General features: G+C 42.1%; 1 non-coding gene across 1 annotated transcript; it reads left to right on the forward strand.

Moving 5' to 3' along the window:
* The first annotated feature begins 597 nt into the window (after window positions 1-597).
* On the forward strand, window positions 598-730 carry LOC125999754 (small nucleolar RNA SNORA51). Its single transcript, XR_007492227.1, has one exon. It is a non-coding gene; the product is annotated as a small nucleolar RNA SNORA51 (small nucleolar RNA).
* Window positions 731-9,344: the final 8,614 nt, after the last annotated feature.

Here is a 9,344-nt window from a genome sequence, read left to right on the forward strand (position 1 = left end):
ATTTGAGTTTCTGTGACACTAAACTGACTGGGATTGTTGTTTTTAATATCCATTTTTTCACTATCATTATTGGTGTACAAGAAGGCCATTGACATTTGCGTATTAATTTTGTACCCTGCCACTTTGCTATATGAATCTATTGTTTTTAGAAACTTTTTGGTAGAGTCTTTAAGGTTTTCTAAATATAGTATCATGTCTTATGCAAACACTGAGAGTTTGACTTCTTCCTTTCCTATTTGGATGCCAATGATATTTTCTTGTGCAATCACTATGGCAAGAAATTCCAGCATCCTGGGCCCGGAGAGATAGCACAGCGGCGTTTGCCTTGCAAGCAGCCGATCCAGGACCAAAGGTGGTTGGTTTGAATCCCGGTGTCCCATATGGTCCCCCGTGCTTGCCAGGAGCTATTTCTGAGCAGACAGCCAGGAGTAACCCTTGAGCACCGCCAGGTGTGCCCCCCCCCAAAAAAAAAGAAAAGAAATTCCAGCATCCCACACCTCTGGAATGCGGAGGAAGGACACTTGGGATATTGGTCATGGGAATGTTGCACTTGTGAAGGATTATATATATATATATATATAATTAAAAAAAAGATAAGGCCTCCCAATTCTTACCACAGGCTGTGTTCTTTACACTGACTGTATAGAAAGAGGAGGTACAGTAAATGCACCTTATATACACCTCAACACAGGCCCTTTGCCTGGTCTGTATTGTAAATTGGGGGACAAAAAAAAGAAATTCCAGCATTATGTTGAATAGGAGTGGTGAAAGGGGGTAGCTTTGTCTTGTACCAAATTTTAGAGGATTTTTAATTTATCTCCATTGAGAATGTTGTTTGCCATTAGCTTATTGTAGATGGCCTTGACTATACTGAGAAAAGTTTCTTCCATTCACATCTAGATTAAAGGTTTTTTTTATTAAGAATGTGTGTTGAACCTTATTGAATGCTTTCACTGGATCCATTGATATGATTTTATGGTTTGCTTGGATGATTTACCTCCAACCTTTGATTTTGAGTCTATGTTTGTTCTGACTACTCAGATGTGTTTCCTGTATGCAGCAGAATGTGGGAATTCAGCTTTTTGATCCATTTTGCAACCCTGTATTTCTTAACTGTGCATTTAGTCTATTGACATTGAGAGAGATAATTGTCATTGTATTTAGTGTCATATTTGTGTAGAAATTTGTTATGCCTGTTGGTCTGTCTTCTCTTAAATTAGTCCTTATATTTTTTATTTTAATGTTGGTTCTGAGTCTGTAAAGTTTATGAGCTGTTTTTTATCTGTGAAGCTATGTATACTACCTTCAAACCTGAAAGTGAGTCTGTCTGGGTGCAGTATTTTAGGAGAAGCATTCATTTCATTGAGTTTTGTCACTATATTCCACTGCTACCTTCTGACCTTGAGAATTTCTTGTGACAGTTCTGCTATGAATCTTTTTATTTATTTAACTTTTAAGTAGTTTGCATAAATAAATATCGTTATTCAAGCACCTTATTGCAAACATAAATGTAGTTGAGTTTTATTCATAAAAAGAACATGCCCCCGGGGGCCGGCAAGGTGGCGCTAGAGGTAAGGTGTCTGCCTTGCGAGCGCTAGCCAAGGAAGGACCACCCGCGGTTCGATCCCCCGGCTTCCCATATGGTCCCCCAAGCCAGGGGAGATTTCTGAGCACTTAGCCAGGGGTAATCCTGAGCATCAAATGGGTGTGGCCCAAAAAAACAAAAAACAAAAACAAAAACAAAAAGAACATGCTCCCTCACCAGTGCAACATTTCCCTTATCAATGTCCCCAACAAGACAGGCATTCTACTTCTCTCATTAACTTTGTTACCATAGTTGTCAGTGTAGTTATTTTTTTAACTGCACTCACCACTCTTTTTAGTAAGCTTCATATCATAAGCCAGTCCTTCCATCCCACATCTCTATTGTCTCTGGACATTATTAAAATGTATTTTATTTTCTTAAAAAGAATAGATTAGTTAGACTATTCTGTGTCTATCTCTCTCCCTCAGACATATTTCACTCAACATAATAGATTCCATGTACATCCATGTATAGGAAAATTTCATGACTTAATCTCTCCTGATGGCTTCATAATATTCCATGGTGTATATGCACCAAAACTTCTTTTGCCATTCATCTGATGAAGGGCATCTTGGTTGCTTCCAGAGTCTGGCTATTGTAAATAGTGTTCAATGAATATATGTGTGAAGATGGGATTTTCCAAAAGCATTTTTGTGTTCCTAGGGTATATCCCTAGGCGTGGTATAGCTGGATCATATGGGAGTTCAATTTCTAGTTTTTTGAGGAATCTTTTTTTTTTTTTTTGTGGGTCACACCCGGCAGTGCTCAGGGGTTATTCCTGGCTCCAGGCTCAGAAATTGCTCCTGAGCACGGGGGACCATATGGGGCGCTGGGATTCGAACCGATGACCTCCTGCATGAAAGGCAAATGCCTTACCTCCATGCTATCTCTCCCGCCCCTGAGGAATCTTTATATTGTTTTCCATAAAAGCTGGACTAAATGGCATTCTCTCCATCTACTGTTAATCTTAAAAATGCTCCTTTGAATGCAATTTCTCTTTTTGATCTTGCTGCTTTCAGTACTCTATTCCTATCTGTGGGATTTTTCATTGTGATTAGGATGTGTTTTGGGTTGCTTTTCTTTGAGTCTCTTTTCACTGGTACTCTTTGGGCATGAAGGATTTGGTTGTATGCACTCTTTAGCTCTTGAAGCTTCTCTACAATGATATCCTTGACTGTTGATTCTTCCTGGGAATTTTTTTCCTGGTTCTCTAGGATTCCAATAATTCTTACATTGTTTCTGTTGAGTTTATCAAATATTCTATTTTCTTCTGTTCACATTTTTAAGTATTTTTCATTGTATGATCATTTGCTTTAAGGTTCTTTTCCAATCTCTTCTATTGTATGGATTTGTTATGCATCTCACCTTCCAGCTTACTGATTCTGTCCTCAGCTGCTTTTACACTATTGAAGAGGCTTTCCAGTGAGGTTTTCAGATCTGTTATTTTAGTTTAGAGTTTTCTGAGTTCTATCTTTGTAATCTGTTCAGTTCGATATATGCTTTTTTTTTTTTTGAGTTCTATGAACATCCCCCATATTTCTTCTCTAAACTCGTTATCTGAGAGGATAACTTGGTGTTTGGCACTTCTTGGTTCATCAGAGATGCCATCTTCATTCTCTATGCATGGTGTTGGCCTGCATTTTCTCCCCATTGTCATGCTTGTAGTGTTAGTTTATTTACTTGGTACGGTGAGGTTCATTGTCTAGAAGATGTGCATGGTGTCTAGAAGATGCGCATGGCCATGAAGTGAAACAGCAGCTATGCTCTCTGGATCCACCCTTTGTGGGTGGATAACATGTACCGTGATGACATTGATGTAGACTTTTTTCTCTGGGGCTTTCACAGCTGCATCCCAGAAGCCAGCTGGGGACAGGAATGCAAGCAGGTGCAAAGCAAGCAGCTGCCATTTTAAAATGTCTCCTTTTTGCCAAGACACATGGCAGGAATAAGGCTATCCCTTGTGGAGGGAGACTGCCTACCTCGTTGATGTGGGCAGAGAATTTTTCACTTGGGGATTTCACAGCTGCATCCTGGAGACACTCATAGGACAGGAAAGCAAGCAGGTGCAAATAATCAGTGGCCATTTTAAAATGTCTTCTTTTTGCCAAGGCCGACAGCAGAAATCGGACTCCCCCTTCGTGGGTGGAGATTGCCTGGGGGCCAGTCACTTAAAGAAATCACAGACACTTCTGCCCCTGATTCAAATATACTTTCAAATTTTCTGTCCTGGCTTTCTTGTTTTGTTTTGTTTTGTTTTGGGTCACACCCGGCAGTGCTCAGGGGTTACTCCTGGATCAATGTTCAGAAATCGCTCCTGGCAGGCTTGGGGGACCATATGGGATACCAGGATTCGAACCAATGACCTTCTGCATGAAAGGCAAATGCCTTACCTCCATGCTATCTCTCCGGCCCCGTCTGTCCTGAATTTCAATAGTTAACATTGGATTTTCCTCTTTAAGCTTTGCGGTGCAAGCTATCAATGCAAAGCTATCCTTTCCTGATTTGTTCTAATTTTCTAGGCATAACATAAGGAAGTAATAAAAATTGAACTATATTTTTTTTTACCTTTCTTAAAGGTCCAGACTGTGGGTATTGAAACAAGAACTATTATTTCCCCTCCATGGTCAGAATCTATAATTCTCAAGTGAATTACTATTCCTCTGAGCGTTAAACTGCTTCTTCCTAAAATCACCATCACAGTTCCTTGGAGGAGTGGCCCTGTTATGCCAGAACTATTCTTATAAGAGCTTTGAGTTGGAATGAGGGTCAAGTCCTCTGGGTAAGGATTATCTAAACCACAGCTTCCCACATTGCAGGCTTTAATGAGCTTAAACTGCAGCTTCTCTGGCTTTGGGATAGAAAGCTGAAATATTGATAATAGGTTCCCTGATTTTGAGGGGCCAGGGACTGGACTCTGACCTAATTTCCTTAGACTGGTTTATTAAGTCTTTGTCTTGAGCAAGGAGGTCCTTGAGTGGATATAAAAAGAGGTTGTGACCTGCATTGTTTTCGTAAATGCCCTGTATTGCCACACTTAAAATATATAATCTGACCTCATGAGTGACACCTATGTGAGTGTGAAACACCCAAACAATAACATGGTAGAAGCCTATCCCTCTGCATCAGCCAGAACCTGCATATGTGATGAGCAGGTGAGAGGGCCTGCCCAAAAGAACAAAAGTTGGGTTGAGAGCCAATTCCTACCACAGCAGTCAGACCCCCAGGAGTGTTACCTAGTTGAGCGCCCCCCCAAATGACAAAACTCTTCTGAAAAACACGTTCTCTGTGTCAGCAGGAATCTCATAATTAACAAGAAGTTGAGTGTTCCTGCCCACAAAGACAAAACTGAGTTTAGGGCCAGCTAATTATTTGGCACCAAGAACCCCAGGTTGATGTTCAGATGGGTGTGCAATGCATAAAATGACAACAAATGGGTTGAGGACCAACTTCCTCCAGAGCAGCCAGAACTCCCATGAGTGATACACATGTGAATATTCCCATTTGCAAAGGACAAAATATGGTTTAAGAAACAATTATTTCTGCAGTAGCTAGAAAACCCAGGTGTGACACACAGGTCAGTGTCCCCCAACCAAATTATCAACAACTAAGTTGAGGACCAAATCCCTCCCCAGGTGCCAAAACCCCAAGAATTATTTAAGGCTGTGCCCCCACCACTAAAAAATACTTTCTCTGGCATCCAGAAACGAAACCCAGGATGAATGCACAGGTGAGGGATCCAGCCCAAGTGGTCATAAACTAATGCCAGATCTTTCCGTGACAGCTGGAACCCCTGTAATTCATGTGCTTATAAGCACTGCCCATCCAAGAGGACAAAATTGTATTAAGTACCATCTTCGTCCATGGAAGCCAGATACTCAAAAGCACTGTGCAGGTCTCTCATCCCAAAAGGACAAAAACAAATTAGAAAGCCAACTCCCTCTGATGCAGCCAGAGCCATAAGAGTGATGTGATGGTGAGTGTCCTATACCCAAAAAGACAAAAACTGGATTGAATTGTAACTCCCTTTGTGGCAGAGGGAACCAAAGGAGTGACATGTAGGTGAGTAACCTATACCCAGACAAAATTTGGATATAGTTGGTACATTCGGTATAGACAACTATGGCAGAAGGAAGCCCAGGAGAGAGGCAGAGGTGAGATCCAATATGTAAAAAGACAAAATCTAAATTGATGACTGGCTACCTCTGTGGAAACCAGTATCTTAGAGGTAACACATATATGAGCATACCTGCCCCCAAAATAAAAACTCGTTTGAGGGACACCTCTCTCCTCATCAGCCAGAACCACTACGAGTAAAATAAAAGTGAGCATCCATCACCAAACTGGATTGAAGACCAAGTCCCTCACAGCAACCAGGACCCACAAGTGGGAAAAGTTGCCAAAACAGAAAAAATGATTTAAAAACAACTCCTGTATGGCAGTATAAACCTCAAGAGTGAAGCTCAGGTGAGTGTCCCCTGCCCACAAGGACAAAAAGTATACTGTGGGGGGGAGTGTATTGTATTACAGTTGATTCAGTGGCAGTTGTAACCCGAGGAGTGACATGAGGGTAAGTGCTCCACACCCAAATGACAAAATTTTGATTGAGGGATGGCTCTTTATGCCATAGCCCCTTAAGTGATGCGAAGATATCGCCCCACCCAAAAGGACAAAATATGTTTTGAGTGCCAACTCTCTCCACAGCTGCCAAAACCCCAAGATACATGAGCAGATAAATGCCCCCAGCTCAAAATGACAAAAAATGCATTAATGGTCAGTTCCCTTCATGATAACCATAACCCCAGGAGTACATCAGAGGTGAGTGCCCCATGCCCCAAATAGAAAAAAAAACTGTTTATAATACTAATAACTAACTTGTCAGCCAGAAAACCAAGAGTGATGCACAGATGAGTGCCCACTGCCCAAAAATTTTTTGAGGACTGCTCCTCCATGACAGCAGGAACTCCAGGAATGAGAAGAAAGTGTGTGACTTCTAAATAAAAGAACAAAAACTGGATTGAGGACCAACTACATATGCAGCATCCAAAACCCCAGGAGAGACACACAGGTGATAGACCCACACACAATTGAATGAAAATAGGATTGAGGACCAACTCCCTCTGCAGCAGAGGGTGAGTGACATGAAACTGAATGCTTTCTGCTCAAAAGGACAAAACTGGGTTAAGAGCCAGCTTTCTAAACACAGTCAGTAACCAAGGAGGGACATGCATGTTAGAGAGACCAGCCCCAAAGAACAAAAACTAGGTTGAGAACCAACATCCTCTGCAGAATGCCTTTGGGCATTGCAAAAATTTCAGCATCCCTTGTCCAAAATGAAAAAAACTGGATTGAGGTCCACCTTCAATTTCCCTAGGCCAATCTGTCTTTATTGTTCCCTTGTCACATCAGAGTTACCCAGGCTTGATCAATGTAATGATGCAAAGATCAAGTCAATATTATAAGCAGTAAGGTGGCTTTGGATCTCTCATCCTCTGTAGTATCCTAGTAGGAGGGAGTCTCCCAACCATCTCCTGAACTTTTCTCAATACTGAGAATGACTAGAGCCTTAGTCACTATGTCACTATGTCAAAGATTCTGGGTGGTAGACCCATATAACAAGAAATTACTGAGTTCTCATCCCTATTAGATAATAACTTCTATTAGTATCTCATATTTTTTTCAATTTTAATTTGCCCATGTAAAAAGAACTGTGCCACAGAATAACATTGGGGCAGAACAAACCAAATCATTCCAATAACTTATTTATTTATCAATAAATAATTCAAAACTCCAAGTGTACTATCTATACAAACTTCTAAGAAATTTCTACAGGCAAATCTAAAGTGGTAAAGCTGTAGCTACATAATAAACAACAAATAATATACATGTTAAAGAAATACACGAACTAATTCTCAAGAGAATAGCATCAATGGCTATTTTCAAGCCAAATGGCTTTACTTATAGTGGCGGGATAAGTGAGATTTATGGGAAAAATTTATTATAGTAGAAACAGAAGATATTCTCAACAGTGTCTGCTATGCTGTGTGAAACAACCGAGATCCACCCAATTCAGAAAAGCTCCTGAGGGCATGACATCAAAGAACATCACCTAAGGGTGCTTCACCAGAGGTAGGCTATCTGCCCATGAAGGTTGGAGACAGAAGAGAAAGTCCTCTTCAATATGCTTTGCAGCTGCACACATCTTCTAGCCAACAAACCCCAGCACAATATGTAGAAAATATCATACTAGAAGCATGACATGGAGAAAAAATATAGGAGAACACCAGGCATAGAGAAAGATGATGTCAACTCTGATGACCCAAAAAGTTCCAAACACTTATTTAGCCTTTTGAAGAGGAATTAGAGAAGAAATATAAAGAATGTACATAGAACTCAAAAAAAAGCATAGATAGCTGAACAAAACACAAATAAGAACCAAGAGGATATACAAATAGAAATTAGAAAACTTCAAACTGAAACATAAAGACCGAAAACTTGGTAGGCAAAGTGAAAACCTCACAGGAAAGCCTCTCCAAAAGAGTAATAGCAGCTGAAGACAGAGCTGGAAGATGAGATGCATAACAACTCCGTACAACAGAATAGATTGGAAAAGAGCCATAAAGCAGATGATCAGACAATGGAAAAAAACTCAAAGAATGGGAAGAGACAAAAATAGAAGTCTTTGGTTTTTTCTGTTCTGGGATCCAGAGGCTTTTGCTGGCATGGGGAGTGAAGAGACTATATGCCGAATGCCTTCTACCAAGCTTCAGGGGGGGGATGTGGGGCTCCTCCTGCCCCCAACAATCTTCCCTCTCCTTCCTCTCAGATTCTGGGGCCATCCCTGGGCGCCCACCCAGGGTGCCAGTGAGATGAGTGCCAGGGAGAAGTTTAAAGGGGACCCAGGCCTTCCCCAACCCCCACCCAGAACAAGAGGGGCAGTCTTAGGAAAGAGGCTGGCGAACTTCCAGCTCCCAGCTTACTGCCAAACTTCCAGCTTCCAGCTCACTGCTGAACTCTTCTGCTTTGGGAGCCAGAGGATTTTGCCGGCACGCGGAGCAGAGAGGCTGCATGCTGAATGCCATCTATCAAGCTTAAGAGGGCTGTGGGGATCCTGCTGCCACCAACGGTCCTCCCTCCCGGACTCTAGGACCATCCCTGGGCACCTGCCCAAAGGGACAGTGAGATGGATGATGGAGAGGAGTTTAAAGAAGACCCCAGACCTTCCTCAACCCCCACCCAGCACAAGATGGGTGGGGTTGGGGAAGAGACTGGCGAACTTCTGGCTCCCAGCTCACTGTCAAACTCTTCTGTTCTGGAAGCCAGAGGATTTTTCCAGCATGGGGAGCAGAGAGGCCACATGCTGAATGCCTTCTATCCAGCTTAAGGGGGGCTTCGGGTCTCCTGCTGCCTCCAACGGTCTTCCCTCTCCTTCCTCCTGGACTCTAGGGCCATTGCTGGGTGCTCGCCCAGGGGTCCAACGAGGTAGGTGCTGGAGAGGAGTTTAAAGAGGACCCCAGGCCTTCCCCAACTCCCACCCAGCACAAGAGGGTCGGGCTTGGGGAAGTCACCAGCAACTTTCCTTCCCACCATTCTCCATTCTGAAAACCATGTGGGGGCTAGTGCCCTATTGTTTAAAATATAGAAAATTTAATAGGATATCATAGGACTCAAAATCTCAGAATGTTTTTAGGAAATGAAACAATATGTTTAAGACCCACTGGACAGTATTTCATGGTAGAAACTCCACATAAAGAGCCTACTA

Source organism: Suncus etruscus, chromosome X (genome assembly GCF_024139225.1).
Source record: "Suncus etruscus isolate mSunEtr1 chromosome X, mSunEtr1.pri.cur, whole genome shotgun sequence".
Lineage (NCBI taxonomy): Eukaryota > Metazoa > Chordata > Mammalia > Eulipotyphla > Soricidae > Suncus > Suncus etruscus.